Raw genomic sequence first — 21,046 nt, 5'->3', positions numbered from 1 at the left:
CCTCGTGCATGAGTGTCTGCAAACACAAACTGTAGTGATGTGTCAGTGGTTCCTCATCAATTCTACTTGTGTTTTGAAACTCGTAACTCCTTTGTTCAGGGCTTTAAGCAACATATCTTTCCACTCTGAGCATTTATTTTTTAAGTTTGAAGTTTATTTTAGTTTCTCACTAGTTTATTTGGGGATAAGAAAATAGCAAGGATCAGCTTTTAAAGGCTCGTAAAAGCTATTTCTCTATTACTTGTAAGTATACTCTTTGTTAAACAAATTTTTTAATAGTTTTTTTGTTTACTTTTCAATTTCCATGGGTTTTTTGCATTGCTCCCTCAGAATTATTTCTGCCCAAATACATGGCCTGATGATCACTGTTTTAAGTTGCTTTCTATTATCAGAAAGAAGGTGGGGAAACTGGTAAGCTCCTTGTTTAGTTTTGTGATAGAATAGGCAGAAAGCCTGAAGGGCATCTCTTCTTGCTTTCTTTCTCTTCTCTTTCCTGCCAGGTCAATCACCTCATTCCTAAAACTCTTGGAAACACCCAAGAACTGGAATTGTTCATTTTAAAACACAAGAGAGGAGCCCTGCGTTGGTTCGCTTCTCTCTGCGCAGTTTAGACAGGACCCAGCTGCCCATCAATTTCTCTTGTGCAAGTTAAGGAGGCTCCTTTCCCTGGATTTAAAGAGAAACTGGATCTAATTTGCAGTTCCAAACTCTCTCTTAGCTGACATGAGCTTAGAGGCTACAGAGTCCCCAGATTTCCACAAGGTCCCCAGATTTCTGTCCTGTTTAGGGACTGTAACAAATAAGAAGTGGTGGGGAAGAGTGAGAGAGTTTTTTCACAGAGAAGGCAGGCAATTTGGGAAAGCAAAAAGAGGGATTCAGAACTTTTACTGCTTTTTCACTGCGCATTAGTTAGAAGGCAAGAGTTAACTTTTTTTTTTACTCATTTCCCCCTTCTTTTCCATATTAAAGTTATTGACCAAAATGTACAGCAAATGAAAATAAGCCCAACTGCAGTGCATTCTTAAAACTGTTCTTATTTGTACTATCAGTGAGTCTAGTCTGAAAAGTTTAGAGCTCTGGAGCTACATTTTGGTCATGATTTCCCAGCTATGCACTGTTGGAAGGTGCTACATGACAAAAGGCCCAAGTAGTCAATGGGAATATGGCTTTGCCGTATGCCAGTGGCCACTTAGGCTAGGACCTTTTGATGCTTAATGCTTTTTCTTTAGGAAAATGCCAACTGCACAGGAGCAGTGATTTTTTTTTTTTTTCAGAATGATTTTGAATATACTTTTTCTTACTAATACAGTGATCATGTTGAAACAATACCTCATAACTGCTTAAGGCTAAGACCAACGCTTCACTTTACTTTGAATGTAGTTCTGTGGGTTTGTGTTGTGGATGGACTTAATGGATATCTACCTTTTTAATGCCTATAAACACTTCCACCTTTTTATAGAGGGATTGAAAATGTTCATAGCAGCTCATGTCACATTTCCTTGTCTAAAATGCTGTTGACTGCTCTGGCTATCGTAGAATATGTAAGCACCGTGCAGTTTTTATTCAAATGACCAATCTCAATTGTTTGTGTGTTTTGTTTTTTTTTAAATCTTTTCACCTATTCATCATTTAGGTGAAATAAACTTGAGCACTAGGCTCTGCTTTCCATGCAAGTTCATTAAGGAGTGAACATTGTCTTTTTAAAAAAGATACTGTGCTTTAATGTTCTTTAGCCATCTGTTAAATTACTTTGTGTGTGTATGTGTGTATGTGTATGTGCCCACATTGGGCTGCTTCTCAGACCTGTGGCTGTCTGCGGTGTCTCAGCCGTCAGAATGAAAACATTATCAATCAGTATCCAACAACAGCTGGTTTTGACAAGCTTCTGTCTGCTGCCTAATGCTTTACAATTTGTCAATAAGACCTCTTTGTCTATCCACTCTGTTCTGGTAATCTTACTGCTTCCGTGTTGTGTCCTGTACTTGTACTTCTAGTATTTGTATGGAAAAAAAATTAAATCTTAGTGGGTTTTTATATTCTTTCTTGCTGTATAATGCTCCATGTGTATCTTAGTTTGCCTCTTCAAATGCGCTATACAAAAATCTGTGATGTATTATTTCATTTAACTTCTCGCATTTCATTGTATTTATAGAAGTTGCAGATTTTTGTACCGTATTAGTTAATACAGTTGCCTTTTTATAACGGCAATTAATTTATATTATAAAAGTTTGTATCTTTACTGTAGTTGAAAGTATTAGTTAACTGCCATATTATCTTGACTTTATACTAAAAATACAGTGTCTATACGCAGAAGTTGACCCATTTAAGTGGACAACTGCTGACATGAGGAACTTGTACTGTTTGTGATTTATACATGATTTCCACTATCAAAAAGAAAGAAAGAAAAAAAAATAAAATAAACACTGTGTAGAGTTGAGTTGCTAATTTTGGATTTCTTGAGTAGTAACCAGTTTGGGTGTATGGCGTATTACGTTGATTTGGAATCTTCAAGATAAATAATTTACTCCTACATTTAAAAAATATTACTGTTTAATCACTGCAAAATTATACATAGTTCACATTTACACACATACATATATAAAATAGAAACTTGAAAAATTGGCTGGTTTATGTCCACAGCAAGATGTTGTTACTCTGGAAACGTGTCTGAAACATTGCAGGTTTATTGATGGAAAAGAGATTGTAATAGTTTTTTTACAGTTATTTAATAATGTTGAACTGAGGGACATGTTTCTATGACTAGAAATTATTTTTAAGTAAAGTGATGTGGCAAAGTACATAAACCAAAAAAAGCTACAGAGGTTGAGCAAAGGAAGATACTGTGGGAAAAATAAAAGCTTGCTGAGACAATGCAATGTTATCCGATCAAACACTGTTTGAGTAGAAGAAACTCTCACAACGCAAATTGTAACAGCTGATGGAAGTACAGCACTGCTGAGCCAGACTGGAGTTGCTGATTCAGCTACTGAGGTATGCTTTTTTCATTTTCTTATTTTTAAATCTGCCTCTTACCAAGACTGGGATGGAAATGAAATATTTGTAAGGTCAGAATATTTTTTAAGTTCTCTTGTTTCATATAAATAGGAACTGAAAATCTGTTAATCATGTCTCATTTGATAGCTCTTGAAAGAATTTTCATTAGCTCATTAGCCCTTTGACCTAATAGTTCAAACAAATAAAAACATCTGTTTGTGTCAGCTGTAGGGTTAGTCATCCGGGGCCTAGGTTAACACAAGGATGAGAGAGAGTGCTGTATCCCACGTGAAAACAAAATGCATACGTTTTTCAGTATTTGCAGTTGAAAAGGAGGCCTAAAATCAAGTAGGGCTGCTAAATTCTGTTGGGTGAAGAGATTGAAAAAGATCATTACCCTTCTCAATCCTCATCCCTCATGGGTGAACTAACTGACTTCATTGTGTAAGTTTAACTGAAGATCAGGTCTAATTTAACTAGTTCTAAGACATTTATGCTTTGTGCTAGCTGCTTATAAGGTATTCTAGCTTTTATCACAGGTATATTTAGAGAAGCCAAAGTATGCTGTATACATTGCTTGTTCATTCACCAGATTTCATAGGAAAATGTCATATGTGGTATTCTGATGGATTTTTGCTAGAATATATTCAGTACAGCCTTGTTTGTGGATTGTATGTTTGTGCATCAAAGATGCTCAGCACTTCCATTTATGATGTCTTAAATAAGCCTTAATTTTTTAATCACTGAAACTGCCTAAGAAAGACAGATATTCAAATGTGAATATTGGTTCTAACAATAGTCTGTGCAGCTCCAGTTATCTGTGGCAATAAGGTGGGGAGAATAGAAAAGAGGTATTTTAATCATCTGGTTGGCAGGTTTACAGTTAGCCCAACTAAATGTTAGCAAAAGGTCCTGTGCTGGTTTGGGATGATTATGGAAAATTAAGAGTTGAGGGTGTGAAGAGGAGGAATGACATAATCCATGCCCAGCCATACTGCTATTATATGAATAGAGGGACTCATTGCCTGAAAATAGCCTGGTTTTGAAGACCATATTTGTAATGAAAAGCTGTTGTATAATTAAGTTCTAAGCACAGAAACATTTCCTCAGACATGAAAAATCTATACGTATATTTGAGAACTTGCCTACATGCTAGTAAGTAAGAGGCATGAATTGTGGCTCTTGTGTCTGTGTGCAATATCGGGAAAGCCATTCACAGTTAATTTTCTCAGTTCTCACTATTAGGTTGTGAGCTAAAACTGACAAAAAAAATAAAACCAGCAATCACAGGACTTGTTTTTTACCTGTCACCTTGAAATAGGGAAATGCTGTTGTTCATTTTTATTACTACGCCATGTCACTATAATTTATTGCATTTCTGTGTGCACTGGAAAGTATTTGCATGTATTAAGTAAAACAAGACAAAAATAAATCCTTTTGTGGTTTGGCAGCTTCCATGTATGAAGAACTGTCCTCTTTCTAAGGAGACATTTACCGTCGGAGTACAGAAGCCTCATATTATAGCTTTGTTATAAATTACTGCTAACTGAAATGTGAAATCGTGGAAATCTCAAGCAAAATATCTGGTGCTCTTTAAATGCATAGTCCCAAAGACTATGGAAGAGAGAGCAAAATCCTGGCTTACATATATGTGTTGCAAAACCAAATGAAGTTTAATGGCCAATCCCACTGCTAAGTATTTGGTATTTTAACAATGTGACAGTCTTGGATTTGGAAAGCTGATAGATTTTTCAGGATCAAAAGGGCATTTAGTAAAAAGTTTAATTTTATGGTATGTTACATTTTGAGCCTATCAACTTTGACACAGTCCCTTTAAAGCAACAATTCCTCCTGTGTGTTAAGGGTGACACTCTAAAAATTTCTTCTCCAGAAATTAATCTGTTCTGCATTTTGTTAGCACATGCTAAAATAGTGTTTTCTGTCCTGTGTCACCTTATCTCATTTACTTGAAAGCATATACTTGTTTTCCACTAATACACATCTTGCTGTTTTTTGAAACACACTTTGTGTGCTACCATGTTCAACAGCATATCCTCAGAGAAGCTTATACACCTAACTTAGAGTATTACTGTACACCTTTCAAAGGCCCATTTTCTGCCAGTATCAAAACTGTGTATTTTTAACGCTTACAGCAACAGATGTCTGTTTGCAAAACTGCATCAGAATTATTTTTTACAGCGTTCCCAAGTATGGTGTCTTTGTAAAGCAAGATGTGAATGGGAATGTACCATTTAAAATTACCACCAATTAAACTCCAGTATCTGGGAAATTGTCTTTTTTACTTAACAGTGGATTGAACAATAAAATCTCACCATTGCCTCAATATTTACATTGCTACAGAGAAGAAATGAGCACTTATTGTCAATAATGTAAATTATAACAGCCTTAGCTCCTCTTTACTAAATTGCTTTGTTTGCCAATGAGATAGTTGTAATCCCCTCTGATTCACACTTGTGTCAGTTAAAGTTGAAAGCCTTCCTTCAGGTATATGAAACTAAGGTTAATTTAAAAAAAAATGCTAATTGCCTTTTCTAAAAATATTTTTGTTCACGGTTTGCAGGAATGCAATGCAGAAAAGTTCACTGTTTACCTTTAAAATATAGAGCATGACCTTTTGGTTACAGTAAATACAGTACTGCAAGTCTGGTAAAGTCATCACGTATACTAAAGGTATTGAAACAATTTACCTCACATTCCTGCCTATTAGCTTCCACAATTAACATGATCCACAGCTGAAAAAATAATTATAGTTGTCAGTGATAAATGGGGTGATATCGTCAATCACCAAAGTTGACAGTATTATTTTTAAAAGATATTGCAAACAAATATTTACCCAAAGCTAGCAGTATGTTGCTGAGATTTTGTTCGTCAGGGTTCTCTCATTTCATTCAGATGGCAAGCTAACTTCAGTGCTCACTTTCAGACTGAAGAAAGCTTTTTTTCTTCTCTTTTTTTTTTTTCTGTAGTATGAAGAGTACCAAACACTCAAGCACCAAAGTCTTTAGCAGAACCAGAAACATTCCTGGTAACTCTCTGAGATCTGAGACAGAACTTCAGCTTTTTGTTTATTTGTTTTCTTTTCTTGGTATGCTGTGCAGACCTGAAGTTTTGGTTCAGGCTTGTCTCCACTGAGAGGTGTCTAATACAGCAGTCTACTATTATGGACTATATAAATATCTGGCATATTTTTAGTGCTTGCTTTTGATCTCTGAAGAATTTTAATATTGAGGTAAAATATTGTGTAGTGGTTTCATATGTAGATGTATTAGTGACCTAGATATTAAAGAAAATGGATACAGTCTTTATAGAGAAGAAATCTCTTTCTTGCTTTTCCCATTCTCAGTGCTGAGGGGAGATCTTCCATAAAACTACTTTGAGATGCTAAATCTTGATCTGATTACTTGTGAGAGATTCAGCAAGCAATTTTGCCTTTAGGTTTGGGTCAAATAAAATGGAAGAGAAACTATTTCTTCTTTTAAGTTTGGCATTTTATACTACCTGGATACTGGTCAAGCACTTCACCCCTAAGAACCACTTCACATCTAACCTGATTAGGGCCTGAAGGAGGTGGTCACTACTAATCAATCTTTTCAGTTACTGATTTGATCCTTTTAGTTCCTGCCTGCATGTGTTGTGCCCTCAAAGACCCATTTCTCACCATCTTTTGTATTTCCATATTTGTGTATTTTGGATGGGAACTCTGGTAACCGATCTTTGATGATGGGTTTATCTTTTAGTAAACCAGGGGCTATTACAAGAAGACTAGCTCTGAGGTTCTGTTTTATGATTAAAATTACAGGCTATGATGCAGATGGTAACTAGAAAATGTAACTGTGAGTCAATGGATTTGAGTATAACTAAAAGCCAGGATCAAGCATGTCCCGAAAATGAAAATGCTAATCTCCGAATAAACCAGAAAAGGTTGCCAAGAATAGACATTGCCCAGTACAGCAAGAGATGTGCAGAAGATTAGGCCAGTGTGATTGGAGATAAGGACCACCACTGCGAATGGCACTGAGGCCTCCGTCTCTCTGATGGGAAGCAGGGATCTGCCTAAATCTATGGCCTATACACCGTAAGATATTTAATATGTCTGCCACAGAGCTGAGGGGAGATGCCAGTTTGAGGAGATATTGATAGCGGCCTTACCTCGCCAGGTGATGCCAACCCACATCTTCCTCCAGAGAGGGGTTCGAACGCCCAGCAGCCGCTGTCCCGGCAGAGCCAGCTGCTCACCAGCCATGTGCCTCTGCCATGGGAGCCCTACCTAACTTCTTGTGAACTGCGCAGAGTTCAACAGCCACAAGCCAGCTATGCCTGGCTTACTGAGATAAGCACTTTTCAAGACGATGAAAGAAATACTGAAATGGGAAAATCAATAATGGTGGCATGCCTCCACACCTGTCATGCTGTGTTACAATTTCACTCTTTGATTGTTGGTCCCATAAAGGTGTCGGTTTTTTCATGTTATTAAAGCAATTACAGTTATTATACTAAATTTGTCCTTTCTGAAGAGAGCAAGAACAAATGAGGGAGGATTTGCATACAAATTGAGCCTGGATGTGGGGGGAAATCACAGCAGGCCTGCTCGGCAGACAGATGAGGCGGTGAGGAGACATTATAAAGGAGCATGGGCTGGAGCCACCCTCCTTTGCAGCCCTTTGCTGGTGACCCTTTGAGGAATGTCTCCCAACTGTCTGGCAGATTCATTTGAATGAGAGACAGTTTGGCGCATTGTCATCCCAGGCAGATCAAAGCCCGCTCCTCGGTCGCCAGAGGAGACATGTGGAAGGCCTCCCCTCCCCCGGGCAAGGCCTTTCCCCCCTCTCCCCCCTCAGCCGGCACCGCTCAGACCTCCCTACCGCTTCTCTCAGCGAAGAACCCCTGTGTAACAGCAAGAACTGCCCACCCTCTGGTTTCGGGTGGACCAGCTTGTCTCAATGGCAGGAGCACCTGCTTCTGAGCATGGCGGTAGTTCCCTCCTGGGCTCCTGGGCAGCTGCAGCGGGTCTGCACCAGGTGCCGCATCCTGGGAAGGGCGTCAGATCACCAGTGCAGATGTTTGTGGTTCAGAAGAGCGAGGTGAGGTGGATGTTAGGTTTCAAAACTGGTTTAAGTGGCCACAGAGTTGGCTTTTGGACATGGGAAGCCATTTGCAGTGCCCTGGTTTCCCGCCATGCTTGTGTTACTTTACGCAGGATTCCCCTTGTGTTTCTAGGGACAGGGGTATAGGGTTTCCTGCTCACAAAAATGCTGTCAAAAACTTAGGACTGTGTTTTATGCTCCATGTCTCTGTCCCATGAAGATCAGTGGCATGAAGGAAACACGAGTGCATGACCGTTTCTAGGGACTCGGTGAGCTCAGAGCTCACACATTGTCACCTACAGCATACCGAGTGCTGGAAAGTCCCTGCTCACCAGCATCCTGAGCCAAGATAGCCTTTTGGCTTCAAAAGTGAGTGTTGGTAAAGGGGGGAAACACAGACAGAGACAATGAATTCTTAAATTTTAATCCTTTCTCTGGACCTTGCTTCCTTGAGTCTCTCCATGGATTTGATACTGTTTTGCTGCTGCTTTGGACTTAGATACAGGGCTTTGAGGGTGCATTAACTTCTGTGAAGTGCTCAAGTACACTAGAATGTGGGTTTTTCTGATGGCGATGGGGCTCATGCCTTTGCTGGCATGTAAAGATATAGCCTGTAGCCTTTGACTGGCCATCTTCCACCCAGCGATGCAGAGAAAAGTTTCTAAGTACTTTGGGTATTCCACAGCTGCCTCTTTAAAAGAGAAATTCTGGGTAATATGGAAACTAGAAGTTTTGCCACTTCAAGCAATCAAATTTGGGAAGTTTTATGATCTGGTTTAAATGTTGAAAATTGACCCCTTTGTTAGGTTTGGACTAGTTTCAGCCCAGCAAGCCCGGTAGTGAATAATTGATGTGTAAATTAATTTTCTGGTATCACTAGTAGCTGAATAGGGTATCTGCAAAACACATTACTTGCAAATGAACCTTTGGATCATTAGGTTGTCCTCGCTGACACAGCCCTGGAACATGCTGTTTAAATAAGGAGGGATGCTGTTGTACTTTATTTAAAGTAATGTAATTTGATGCTAAATGAGATGCTTTGAATTCCTATAGATGTAAAAAAAAAAATGCAATCTGCTTCTCTTTTTTTTAGGAGAAAAATTAGTTTTACAGTTGTTTTTATAAGTGGAAAAACGTTCTGAATTGGTGTATCTTCATGGGTCAGCATTTTCAGCTGTATTATAGGGTGAGAACCGAGTTGCTTTCCTGACTTAACATTTACAACTCTAGGATACCAAAGCCAATAAACGTGTGTTGCATTGTTCATTAAAATTAAACTGGCAAAATTCTGTCTGCTTGAAAGTACATATTACTTTTTAAAAAGTCTTTAACACTAACAAGCGTAACAGACATCCTAAATTAGAACATGCAGGTGATGTCAGATCATCTCCTTAGCTATTTTGAAGAGTCCTCTGTGTTTCAATGTCAGACCTGTTTCAACTGTGAAAGAGCAACTGATCAGAGTATGAGCAACCAGAGTCGTGGCTGTTGCTCCGTATCTACTGCTTAACCATGACAACAGTTCTGCCTTTCAGTTGTGGTTCAAGATTGATCCAGAAATACTAATTTATTTCCATAGTTAAATCAATTATATAGAAGTTATTGTCTGGGCATTCAAATACAGGATTACCAGCTTTTTACTTGGGTATCTTCCTTCATAGCAGCAGAATAAATACATTTGGTTTTTTGCACTATGCTATTTAAATTTCAGAAAACAATTGAAAGGCTAATGAGGCAGGAAAGCTAACTCTCCTCTTCCAGGCAATTAAGAGGAACCACTTGGCAGGTAAAACATCCTGCTTTAGAAATCCTGGTGGACTCATTGATTTACAAATATCTGTTTAGTTCTCACTGTTATTAAACTAGAGGTATTAAGATTTGGAGAACATCACCAACTGGTCTTAGTCACAGTGCAAGTAATCAAATTTCTCTAATGACATATTTTTGCTGACTTTTAACAATGAATAATCAAACCTTTACTTCTGATGACTCCAACAGTTAGTAACCTAATAATAAAGAAAATACCTCTGGCTTCTCAAATTCGGTGATGTTTGTGAATATATTTTTCCTTATAGTATTTGATCTTTAAAGAATACAGAAATCTTTTTTTTCTCTTTTTTTTAAATCAATATTTTAAATTTTTTACTTGCTTTATTTATTGCTAATTTTGCCCTGATGAGGATTTTTTCGTAGATAAAATGGAATAGTATAGTTCAGTTGGAAGGGACCTACAACTATAATCTAGTCCAACTGTCTGACCACATCAGAGCTGACCAAAAGTTAAAGAATATTATTAAGATATTATCCAAATACCTCTTAAACACTATCAGGCTTGGGGCATGGACCACCTCTCTAGGAAGCCTGTTCCAGGGTTTGATTACCCTCTCAGTAAACAAATGTTTCCTCATATGCAGTCTGAACCCTCCCTCACGCAGTTTTGAACTATTTCCAAGTGTTCTGTCACAGGATACCATGGATCTTTCCCATAAATAGCAAAGATGCTAGTTTTTGGATTGCAACTGTACAAACTTGTTCAGAAAGCATTTTCTGCTGTGATCTGTTCCATCAGAAACCTCATTTTTTCCCGTTGTCTACATTGGTTAGTCAGTTCTAACCTTTACATTATATTCTCTCAAGCATACCCCTTGCATACAAGGTTCTCAAAAGCAAACACTTTCAAATACATTTCTGTGTTCCTAGTGAAGAAAACATATCTCAGGATGTTCAAAAAACATAGAATATGTTTTTATTTAATGCAAAGAGATGCAAGGAAAAAAAAAAAAAACGTGTTGACCTCTCTCCAGTAAGTTTTCTCAAGAACATTGCAAAATACATGTCAACTCCCTTGGCCTATTCAATCTTTCCAGATGCATCATTCTCCTGGGTAGCTAGACAGATGTAGAGGCAAGTGGGAGCACAGATAAGCATGTTGGATACCACCACTGTACTGAGATATGTAGGCCTCCATATGGTAAGGTAGATACCATCATTTTTCCCCATTTTAAAGTTTCGTATGAGGAAAGTTTAGCCCTATCTGTGGTTATAGAACAAAGGAAAAATCTTCTGTACATACATTTTATAAAATAGCTCCTTCACACAATATTATTGCTGGAATATATAAAAAGTTACAATATTTATTTCTCCTTCAGAATTGCTAAAGTTTTTCCTCATCTGTGGAAATTACTTGCTTTTACTGAGCAGTGTCTGATCTGCATGTCTGTATTCTGTGGTTAAATTAATGCCACAGTATATAACATTCAGCTTCTTGAACTAAAAAGTATAGGAAATTCTGAGAGAAAAATACTAGCAAAGTAACTTGATGAAAGAGTGCTGTAGGGAAGATTCATGTGCATGCTCAAAATGGCACTTGGAGAAAATGCTGTGTTGAAGAACAATGTGAAATGTTACATTCATGTTTCAGAGGATGTAAATGTGAGATCCTGTTACAGGAATTACTTTAGTGTCAGATATACTTACCTATAATTGACTTTGAAACTTTGTTATCTATCCTCATTTGTCTATCTGCCTTTGTAATGCTTCTTTCCAAACAGCGTATGGTCTGGATTTCATTCTCAGTAAAATTCCCTGTCCTCCTGCAGTTATCACCAATGTCAAAATTAGGGCATAACCGGCCCACCTTCCTGCTAAAGCAGTTGATCAACCCTCTTATGGGGACTTAGAGCTTTTCTTTTTCAGAGCTATGGGAACCATGGTGCTGATGGTCTCACGAAACATTGAGATTATACCTTTTTCCCTCCATCTGTGAGTTCTCTTCATGTCTGCAGCATTTACATAGCATGGAATGAGTCTCCAGTGGAAGATAATTCTTCCATGGATGAAAAGACAGAGTAGAAATATTTGGAGCAAAGGAGCATTTCCACAGCAGTGACTGAGTGCAGGGTGAACATGGCAGATCTGTACAAGCCGACCAGAGGGGATGATGGGGATTGCCTTACCCCACTTAGGACAAATGTATTTCAGAAACAGAGAATTAGTTTCTTGTTCCATCACTTGCAAAACAACTCCCTTATCCTTGGTCATGGTATCCCAGGCTCTGGTCTTGAACTAAGGAAGAAGAAGTGAATTTCTTCTCTCTGGCTGGCCAGATCACTCTGCTTGCCTCTTTTCCCCAGGGCAGTCAGGTTTTCTTTTTTTTTTTTTTTATCTCAAGGTCATAGTCCAGTTTTCTGAGTAGGCAGGTCTAGTGCCTACCCAGAAACTTTGACTAGTGCAGAACATTGATCCTCATCTTTCCTATTTAGCTGAAAACATATAAACCTATTAAACTTCACTTCTTGATCTTCAAGACTCTGAAAAAGGCCCTAACGTCCAAAAGACCATCTCTCCTTTTCAGACAGTAGCTGTGAGGCCAGGGAACACCTTGAGCTGTGACCTCTGGTTGGCTGCAGGCAACATCTTCTCCATGGAAGGTGATGTCTGTGGCACAGATCAGTACAAAGTCTGACTATCATCACAGCTTGGCTCTTTCAACAGCAGTAGCTCTGATCAGACCATTGCCAGACAACATCTCAAAATCATTCTGGGAGGCGTTTTCTGAATTGGCTATTTATCTCATATTTTCCCTCCCTCTTTCAAGCAATTGAAATCTTGCTGGGAAAAAGGGCAGTTTTTAGAATCTCACATACAACTTTGTATTGGGAGAATTAAATGTAAGCAGTGTTGTCTTTCAAGGCTGCCAGTTATGTCTGGAGCCTTCCACAGAATCTCCATTGCCTGTCTGATAAGAGCCGAGACCCATCGTGCTGCTGATATTCAGACCCTCATCACATGAAAAATTGTTTACAGGTGTATGTAAAAGTTTGAAGTATGCATGTTTTTAGAGGGTGACTGCTACATGACGTGTAGCTAAACTATCTTGCCATCCAGACAAAACAACAGTTAAAATAGATGAAGCTGTGTCAATATTTCCCCATTTTTATCTAGGTTTTATGGAGTGCCCTTGAATGTCTGTCTGGGCAGTACTAGCTGTTAGCTCTCTAGGGAAGATGTTTTGTCTGATATAATGGTAAGTAATCTATTTCTATCACTTCTTCTCCTCACATCAATATTGAATCAATGCAATAGTTTTGTATTGTTGGAACATCCTGACTTATCATCATTATCCTTCTATGGCTCTTTCTCCTTTGTTACCCAAATAGCTTTACAAGACCAAAGATTTAATCCTCACAACATCCTCTACGAAAGTGAGGACTTCATTTCCTTCCATTTTGCAGAAAGAAGATCAAATGTGGAGTGATTTTGACTTGAAGATTTTCTGGACTGTGAAGCAAAGCCTATGTTTGAACATAGGCTCTCACTGTAGTGCTCTCCCTATGCAACTAAGACATTCCAAAGATGGGACCAGTAAAATAAGTTTGCAATCCTTTTTACATTAAGCTTCCCAAGGCACTTTCACTTTGGTAACTGAACCAAATTTGTCATATAACAAAGGGCTTGATTTTGTTAATCGCAACTAGCATGTCGTCTTGTTGTAACTCACAAATAGTTATGACTCTCTTTTGCAGCTGTTTCAGAGGAGGTGAGGTGGTGTCCCAGCATGGCTTTGATTGTAGTTTTGTCAGAGAATCCTTTGGGATAAAAGCTAAGTTTTGCATTGAAGTACTATGGTAATGCAAAGTGATGTGTGTACAATAGTGTAATTTCACCTGATACCAGAATTGTATACTTACATCTTGGCTTGTATTAAGATGATTGAATGATGGTTTTCATGAAAGACTGATTTTAAAGAGTCCTTTTTCTAAACAGTCCATAGATCTTGTCTTTGTCTTTTTCATATGTTCTGCACAAGGAAGGATCTATTGGATATAGTTCATTTCTTTCAGTTGTAGCTGAACAGTCACATGTATCTTTTGAACGATGTGAAGTCAAACCCAATTATCCACAAAGAAAGGATATCTCTTCACAATTTAGAATCTATTCTATTACATATTTCCAACCCTCGCTGTTGCATTAAATTATACTACCAGCTATCTCAGATTTATGGCCAGTTCATGTTGTTATTTAAATGTATTATTCATTTCTTTACTATAATTCAAATCAATTAGTTTCTAATTTTCAGGCAATATGAAGTTCAGATTTGCATATAAGCTGAGTTATGGAGCTGTGTGCTATGGTTCTCAAAGTTCAAACTGATTCTATGATGTAAACCAAATGAGTTCATGTGGCTATTTCAGGCTCAAGCATTTTGAACTGTGTTATGATTACTTACAGTTTTAGTGGAAAAATAGTGACAGGGATTAAAAGTATATTTAAAAGCAAGTTATTCAAGATTAAGTAACTTATTTTCAAATGAAAGTATACTTGTAAATAGATTTAGTATATTTTTTTTATCTCTTCTGAACATGATATATCCATCTGTACAGTTATCCCTGACTAACCAGAGCTGAATAGCAATTGAGCAGTGGTAATATCATACAGTGAGTCACCAGTGCCACTTCTTGCAACCTGTACTTGGTTTTTCATTAGGTCTGTATTTACCTGCTGGTCTCCATGATCTGAAAGGACTGAATACAGATGTATTGCAGCAGATGCTTCATTTAGGAACATGTGGTGAGAATGTATGCCGAGTTTCTTTCTTGTCTCCTTCTGGACTTGTTTTCTCCATACTGCTTCATACAAGATTAATTTCCATCCATCTTATTTTCACTGTCCTGATCATTTCCAATACAATGCTTTGGGATGACTAACACCCGGGTGAACATACAGGCTCCATCTCGTTTCTTTGGTAGTGGGTTTGTGGGGAGAAGGGTATTTCTGTCCTACCCTCCTTCCTTGCTCTTAGTCTTCAGACCCTGGAGTTAGCACTAGTGCCTGAGCCTCAGTTTCCACAGTGGCAATGTTGAGGAGCAACATCATGAACAATATCTGCACTGAGCAGTGTTCTCTCAGAGAAACCCAATCTAAATAATCTGCCACAGTCTGAAGTTTTGTAAACTTTTGTCTTTCTTTGCAGTTTTCAAGCTAAAAAAAAAAAATAATCCTGGTTGACTGATTAGTTGTAGCTTTATTGTAAATCTTCTAACAGTCATCTGACTTCTACAGACGTGCACACCAGGGCAGCAAGTACAATCACAGGGCTTCACCAAAAGGATATACATTTGGTGCAGATTCTAAACATATGACACGATTTTTGTTCTGTATCATTTCAGTTAAAAGATTGCTATTTCTTTTGTTCATGGAGACAAAAGGAAAGAAAGTTAACACGTAACAGGCAGCCCCTATTTGCAGTATTGAAACAGATGAAGCATGTTTCACTATCTTGACTGGATCAGTGCACTCAAGCTGGGTAAACGAACTGAAGAGGCCTCTAACCCTAAATAATGGTGTTAAAAAATACCTTTTTCAACTATGTTGAATACAAACCAACTCTATTTTTAAGGTGTTTCTACTCTGTCTGTATTCAGTCCCATCCCCCAACCCCCCCCACCCCATCCTTCTGCTGCCTTTCCTTGTTAATTCATTTAAACAGAGTTTCTTTCTTCTCAATTTGCATGCAAATGGCTGTCAGGGGAATTTATGGAAATAATATAAGTGCTTTTATCATTGTGTATTTAGTCACATGTGCTAATTTTCTGAAGATTAACTTGTCTAGCATCTTAGAAAAAAAAATAAAAAGAGTAAGAGTCAAGCACCAGCCTTGTCATGGCTATAAAGCTAAGAATGCCCTGACCAGCATTGTTGAAAATTAAAAACAAAATCAGAAGGCCCAATTAATGATTTCTTGGCTCAAATGATACATCCTTGTCTGTTGTTTTAGATGGTCTATCCTTTCCATGGTCTGGCAGATCTTTTCTTCCTCTTCCTCCTCCATTGGCAGCAAAAACTACCCATCTCTAGACCAAGCATACAATGGCATCTCTTTCTATTTTGTCTTTAGTAGTGAAACACAAATTTACTGAGTTTTCAAATTTTCACTTTGTGTCCTGTTTATTTTCCTTAATTGATGGTACAGCAATAGTGGGGCTAGTATCTTTTTCTCTCGATTAGCAGGAACTCCCTAAAGGCCACCATGAAACACCAGTGGTTACCTGTGTGAATTAAGTCTCTGAAAGATGACTCTTCCCCATTTTCTTCTTGAACTGGCAATCAGCAGATTCCCCAGCCCTCACTGTGTTTGGTAACATCTTCAGCAAATTCACAACCAAGACAAACTTGATTTTGACCAACCCTGGCATCAAAGGGCTATCAACTTCAGCATGTAGTTATTGCTGAGGCAACATGAGATACTTTTTGGTCTGGCTCATTTCAGACCTAAGTAACTTTACTTGTCCTTTTGGGACTTGATGACAAATACATCCTCCTCTCTTTTCCAGAAAATTGCAGAAATTACTATAAAAAGAGACTTCCATAAAGCATTTAAGTTGTTAATAAAAATAACTGGTGGCAGGAGTGTGGTAGTTTTTCGGACAAAATAATAGATTTTTAAAAAAATATATATTTTTCTAATCTACCATTAAGCTACCACAATGGAAAATTATCCATTAAACTTTTACATATTTTCTAAAAGAAATTGAGAGATTGTGCAGTGTAAACATGAAAATGATGTATTTCAAGCCTTTCAACCTAGTGAGCTGTTAGATCATTTGTGTAACTCTCTCCTTCTTACTGAAAAAGTAGGTAACTACTGTTTAACACCAAAAAAAAAGTGCAATTCATTATATGAGTGCTAGTTACTGATTTATTTGTGAAATTCCTAAAAGGGAGGAGGGTCAAAGGGAGAGTCACAAAAGCTTTCAAATCTGCAGATCAAGAAAAGTAATGCTATGTCCAAATATATTTAGTGGATGATAATGCAAACCACAGGCAAATATAGAGGAGAGGAGAAAATAAATTCCCTGGCTCAAGCTGGGAATTTATTGAATGCTTAGAGCCAGAGAAACAATAATTTAGAGGGGAGTATTTCCCTGGATTCTGCACTACTAATAAATCATTGCTGGTCGTGCAATTTTTAGTGGTCCCAACAATGATTACATCTTGCATACACTGGTGACACTCAGAAACTACATATTTTTATTTGTTCTACTCTCCACATTACTAATGCTCTGGGCGCTCTCAGGTGCTGAGGAATAAAGTTTTCTGTATACAAAGAAAGAGGGGTGTATCTGTCTTTGTGCACACACACCTATATATATGCATAAACCACCCCTCAGATCCAAGGAAGATGTTACACATGATATTATTTTTTTCAGAATAGCCATCAGGAAATTTTACGAGATTTTGTAAAATAGGTAGAAACCCTAAAAATGAAATTAAATTCTATTTCTGAGCATGTTTTCCCTGTAGAGAGGACAAGAAGGAACAAAACCTGCCAGTCTACCTCAGCTGATGTGAAAATGGGTTGCTTTGTTTTCATAAATGACTTAAGATCCTTTGGAGAAAGGCAGTCACTAGGGGGAAAGCATTATCTCATTAGACTTGCAGTATACATTGTCTTTACCTTAAGCAATTGTGATTCCTTAGGATATTAAAAGGAATCAAAAACTGGGGAAACAGCTTCTAGAGGTGGGTACTGGTAAAGCACCAGCCTGCTGGTAAGGGCACAAAGCCTGCAAAGTCATAAAGGACGAAATTAGAATAGCTCAGCTATTTTTTCAAGGGAGGGATTGTATATGCATCTTCTGAGCCATTGGGAGAGCTTTCAGTAGTGCAATTATGAAGGAAGGTTATGAAAGTTTGTAATAATTGTTGGGTCAGAAAACCTTTCTTCCGGAAAGGACAAAATGTGAAAATACCCAATGCCCATCAGGTCAAGAATAAAAGAAGTTACCAGAGATTAAGTGGTAGAAAGATTCTTATGAATATCTGTGAAGGACACAGAGCACTTTCTGGAAGGCAGAGTTGTTCCTCTATCCCTGTGGAGCTGGTGGAAGGACAGCCCAGAGACTGCAGATGAAAATCCTGGCACCAGGTGGTGAGACGGTTGCTCAAGGAGAGCCTGCTGAGAGGAACAGCCAACCAGCAGTCATGGAGACAACTTTTTACAGACTACAGAAGACTTTGCCAGGTGTGCTGCTACTAGCAAAGCCACTGGGTAGACTGGAAAAAAGCCTGGAAGCAAGATTTGATCTTCCTTTGAAAATTCACCAAAATAAAATGTCAAGGTAAATCTACTGCAAAGCTATGACTGACAACACTGTTGTCACAGTGTTGAAGAACCGTAATTGATTTAAGTCTTAGCAAAGCAAATTGCAAATTAAAGGAGGTTTTTTTTTAAGTTTGTCTTTTAAGCATCTCACTAATGTACTTAAAGTAGACACTGGGTGAGTGATCTTCTAGAGCTTCTTCTAGGCTGAAGATGTGTAACAACAGAAAGCAACAGAGTTATTGACAATGGAAAACAAAAGATGGGGATGGTAAAAGTGCAGAACAACACCTGTAGTTTCCAAGCTGAATTGACTAGGTGCAAATCTCTAAAGAGCTGAGGAAAAAAAAAGTGATCTTTTATGTTAGAAGTATGTGAGTATAGAGCAATTTCCATGCCTTTGAATGAAATGTCCAGTCTCCAGGTTTCTACATAGTATGGATAAAACTAGACTGAAGATTAGACCAGCCTGTAATCACCATGTTTGCACTGCTCCCCTGGTCATGCAGAACAGCAATCCTGTCCTACACTCAGATTCAATTTTGTTAAAATTGACAGCCTGATGTGGTTAGTTGAAATAAACTGAAGAGATTTGTTCTGCTGAAGCTCAAAATGCTTTTCTTTGTAGAAGAAAACCTCAGCTAGAGCAACTAATAAAGCCAAGTGGAAGACATATCCTATTTGGGCATCTCAGTGTTAACTATCTCCCTTGACAACACCCATTTCAGAAATATTGAACTATTTAGTGTCTCTGAAACATCTGGACTTTCTACTTGTTTCATAAGTCTCTAACAAAAAATATCTGCACATCATCCATCAATCCACAGACACATTCTTTTCTCACCCTATCATGATTAGATTCCTTGGGAGGTTGTAGGGGGTTTTTTTGTAATGCTTTTCTCCCAGTTTTTCTTGGACATCCTTATGTTATTAATGGGCTCGATATGTGCTTACTTTGAGCCATTAGAAATGGAACTAGTGTTTTTAGTAGTTGTTATATAAGCTGGAGAAACGGGAACTTTGGGGGACCTGACCTCTTTCCTTAGCCACAGCAGACCCATTCTGGCAAAACTGAGACAAATCTCTTTCACTCTTTGAAGAGAGTCCCCTTCCTATTGAGATGTGGAGAGCAGTGATGCAGTGTTTTGTCCAAGATAATTTTTTTTGCCAGGAACATCCAGGTCAGATGCCCTATTGCTAGATCTGTCACGCTATAAATGAATGGAAACTCCTAAATATCCCCTCTCTAAACAGGTAGATAGCTGCTTTCTACAGACCAAGGTCCACACAGAACAGTTGCTCCATGGAAAAACAGCTATGTGGTCTCTATGGATCTCTGCTCGTCTCAAAGAACTGTTCCTGTAGTCTAAGCAGTCAGTGTTTACCTGAGCTGTGTCTATCATGAAATTAAAGAGTACTTCCATGTCCTGCTGGGGAAGTGCCGTTCTCCTTCCACTTTAAAAGTCAGTAAATGGATGGGGAAATCTGCCCCATCCATAAGTGCTGGTACCGAGAAACATTTCTCACAGAAGGAGGAGGGCAGCCTGCTGTCAGGTGGCTTTAAGCAGAGGCCAAGCCCCTCTGGCCAGCACACGTTCCTCCCCAGCTTTGCTGCTGGGCACTTTGCCTTTCTCCTCCCTTTGCACCACCGTCCTTTTTTCACACTAGTTTTCAGCCAGATGAGTTCCCTGACCCATCTCAGTATGCAATTGCACGCCTGCAGTTGACACAAGGCAATTGTAAAATTGGTTAGCTGTAAAACTGCTGAAATGGGAGCAGAAGGGAAGGTGGGGGCAGAGGAATCTGACCTGAGACCAACTGGGGCTACCACAGCAGAATTTCTCATAAGCCTCTCAGAGCTGGCCGGTTTGCTGCCAGGTAATGCGAGGAGCCGACTGATAGTGGACTCGTGTGTGGGGATTGTTTCATCTGTCAGGCTGCCAGTGGATACACAACAATTGCAATCTCCACCACTCCTCCCTGCCACAAAGATTAGCGGAGTTAGTCATGTGGAGCTGAGCTACGAGACTGTTAGGAGAGATGATAACAATGCACAAACATTAGACAGGTGTAAATACTAAAGAGAAAAAGGATGTTTCAAGGATGAGTGTAATTAAGAATAATAGGTTGAAGAAAAAACATATTTTCATATATATGACTATTTTTATATGACCTCTGTCTGGAATTCAGCAAATAAAACTGAGGAGGAATACACAATCTCCTCAAACAATATTACAAAGTGAGACCTTGCTCCTGAAAATAAATCAAGGTGTCAGACTTCAGCTCATTGATTTTATTTGTCTGAATCTCAGGCTAATTAAGAAAAAACAGTCTGAAGAGCAGACCCTTCTTTCTGTTCAGCCTGTGAAATAGTCCTGTAGGGGGAAAATTGAGACATGTTTTGTATAGTTAAAAATCCTAGAAACCCTGCTGTGATTATCAAATAATTAATGTATTTTCAGTAATAGTCCTGATAATAGAAGTAGTCTGAAAAACTGAGTATGTCTGAAAAAGGATTGAAGAATATATGTAAAATGTGATTATTTTCCCTTCTGACTAGTTTTTCCAGTACGTGGGAAGAAAAAATCAGAAAAACATTGGCAGCAATATCTGGACAAAAGAGCTTTTTATCAAACGATTAATCAAAGGCACCCTGTGAAAGCCCAGACCACAGGAAAAGAAGCTGGCACTTCTCTCTGTCCCCAGGCCCTTTCTGTGCGACATAAGTAAAAAAGGGGGAAGGCATGGTGGGGAGGGCAGAGACGTCCTAGGTGCTGCTCACAAGCACACATCAAACATCCAGCAGCTCTTAACCCATGGTGCAGTCTGTTAGCACTCTCCACTC

At 38.5% G+C, this 21,046-nt stretch overlaps 1 protein-coding gene across 3 annotated transcripts in view; it reads left to right on the top strand.

Annotated features, from left to right (window-relative positions):
• The window catches only part of ARL15 (ARF like GTPase 15), a 215,609-nt gene extending 213,172 nt beyond the window's left edge, over positions 1-2,437 (top strand). For all 3 annotated transcript variants that reach the window (XM_086769813.1, XM_086769811.1, XM_086769812.1), the window contains one exon: positions 14-2,437. The gene's annotated coding sequence lies outside the window, so the exon portion shown is untranslated. The remainder of the gene's footprint in view (positions 1-13) is intronic.
• Positions 2,438-21,046: the final 18,609 nt, after the last annotated feature.

The sequence above is a fragment of the Chlamydotis macqueenii genome, chromosome Z (assembly GCF_036417535.1).
Source record: "Chlamydotis macqueenii isolate bChlMac1 chromosome Z, bChlMac1.mat, whole genome shotgun sequence".
Lineage (NCBI taxonomy): Eukaryota > Metazoa > Chordata > Aves > Otidiformes > Otididae > Chlamydotis > Chlamydotis macqueenii.
This window is presented reverse-complemented; position numbering and strand designations above follow the sequence as displayed.